Source organism: Rhincodon typus, chromosome 9, assembly GCF_021869965.1.
Source record: "Rhincodon typus isolate 14 chromosome 9, sRhiTyp1.1, whole genome shotgun sequence".
NCBI lineage: Eukaryota > Metazoa > Chordata > Chondrichthyes > Orectolobiformes > Rhincodontidae > Rhincodon > Rhincodon typus.
Genome location: NC_063340.1, coordinates 31,385,694 through 31,388,257, shown reverse-complemented (window position 1 = coordinate 31,388,257; position 2,564 = coordinate 31,385,694).

Below are 2,564 nucleotides of genomic sequence, written 5' to 3'. Positions count from 1 at the left end.
GGCCAAGAGCATAATGAGGCGCTCCCCCTGTGTCAGCATTCCAGCTAATCTTCCTGCATCTCAGGAACTCTGCTGTTACCTGACACCTAGCCTGTTACCATGGTCGCAATGTTTGTGGACAAACCTTAGGCAAGGTTAAACTGTCACCTGATAGTTTCAACAATCTAGATTACTTTTCTCATAGCAATTTATCTGGAACTAGCAACCAGCCCAAAGTGTTCTGAAAGAAGTATACATTGCACCTGTACATTTCCAAATTCTGACATTTAACTGTGAGTCCAGCCAACAATATTTTCCAATCCTTAACAATCCTCTTTTCCCTCTGTGTAAACAGATTATTTCCTGCTTCAACTGAAATAGTTTTCTTGCCACTAGGGGATTCCTGCAGCACCTATTTTGCTAATTTGTACACAAGATGAAGGAATGACTTAATATGCATTCCAAAGCACCTGGTTTTATAAACAAAAATATATTGACTTTTTTTCTCTTTCCAAAAACAAACTAAGAAAATAGTTTAAAAAGCTAATCATGAAAATAATTCTTCTGTATAATTACCTGTGTTTGGACAACCTTGAGCCCCAATTACTCATTTAGTTGATTTCAAATAACACAGCCATCTGCTCCACAGTCAGCAATGAAAACAGAAGCTAGTCACCAGCAACAGTTTCATCATGTAGATAATAAATAGTTCAGTATAAAGCCCCAGAAGCTGAAGGCACAGCCAAAAACTGGCCGTTAGGAGTTGAAATAGCTACAGACAAGGGGGCAGCTTCTGAAGCAGTCCATAATTGGAAGCAGATTTTGGAGTGGCACAGGCCTGGGGTTGCAGGTTCTGGATGGCCCAAATCTCTGGGGAAGGTTTAGAAGTGGATGAAAACTGGGAGAAGGTGCTGAAGTAGCCCAAGACTGGGGAACAGGCTCCAGATGACCTGAGACTGACGATCAAGTTCTGAAGTAGCCCTGGAGAATCAAGCAGGTTCTGGAGAGGCCAGGGCCAAGGGAGCAGATTTTGGCTCAGCCCCAGTCTGTTGAGCAGATTTTGGAGCAGCCAGGGCAGATTTTGGGGTGTCATTGGACTGTCAAGCATGTTCTAGAGCAGCCAGGACATGTGGAACATATTTTGGGGTGGCTACAGACTGAGGAGCAGATTCTGCAGTGGTCTGGGCCTGCAAAGCAGATTCTGGAATGGCCTGAGACTGGGGAGCAGTTTCTAGAACACCCTGAAAATAGGGAGCAGGTACAGGAGTGGTCTAGACTCTAGAGTGTCTCCAGACTGGGGAACAGATACCAAGGCAACCCCAGAATGGGGGAGAAGGGTGTGGAAAAGCTGAGACTGGGTTAAGGTTCTGGTGTAGGCCCAAACAGGGGAACAGGTTCTGGAGTGGCAGGAGACTGGAGAGTAGATTTGAGATCCTGAGAATGGGGAGCAGGTACCAGAGCAACTTCAGAATGGGGAACAGGATCTTGAATGGCCCAAGATCGGGGAGCAGATCCTGGGGTGGCCTAGACAGGGAAGTGCATTCTGTAACGGCTGAAGACAGGGTAACAGGTTCCAAGGTGGCCAGAGACTGGGCAATAGTTATAGAGTGGTCCAAGACAGGAAAGCAGATTCTGGAATGGCCTGATGTTGGGGAATAGGTTTTGGAGAAACCAAAGTAGGACTTGGTGCAGTTGGCATTGCCAAATGCCTGAGTGGCATATGCTACATACAGTCTAAGAGAATTGGATGCTTCAAATATACTGCACAGGCAGAACTACTGCCCCACCCTGCCCAAGGACATCACTCGTATTTGCTGCACACAACCAGGATCAATTGTAAAGGTGGTATAGAAAGGGGGTGAAGAAGAGGAGAAGATGAGTTTGGGAAATGACTTCTCTTAGGGCACACAATGAATCAAGTCATTCTTTTTTTTCATTATTGGCACCACGCTCTAACAATCTGAGGTAACCAACCAGGAAGTGACATGCAGAATTTTTTTATGTAAGGCCAAATAGTGCCTCTTATTTACTTTCTCCCAAATCACCCGTGGTTATATAAATTTTAATATATAGTAGGACAGAAAAAAGACACTATTGTATATATTTTTCCCCCCACCAGGAAGACACCCATATGGCCAATTGTATATTGACAAGGCAAAGCCTGTTAAGGGCAAAAACAGAAGTTACTGGAAAAGCTCAGCAGGTCTGGCAGCATCTATGAAGTAAAAATCAGAGTTAACGTTTCAGGTCCAGTGACCCTTCCTCAGAACAGGCCTGTTAAGGGCAGTGCTGACATCAAAATAAAATGATGGGTGGGGGTGGCAGTCATCAAGCCGTTTTTATCCAGGCACTGCTATCTGGAAAGCACCTTCTCAATCAACATTAGTTGCAGTAGGCAACTCATCTCAAGCTGGAAAGCCTCTGATTGCCCATTTAGTATCAACTTCCTGTTACCTTTATTAGACAGGAAATCTGACTCTGCCAATTAAATTGGGGCTCCAATTCAAAATCCCAAATAAAAGAAATTTTAAACCCCCATCCCACTTATCCCCCTCTCACCCCTCCACTCCCTCACTTCCCCCCTT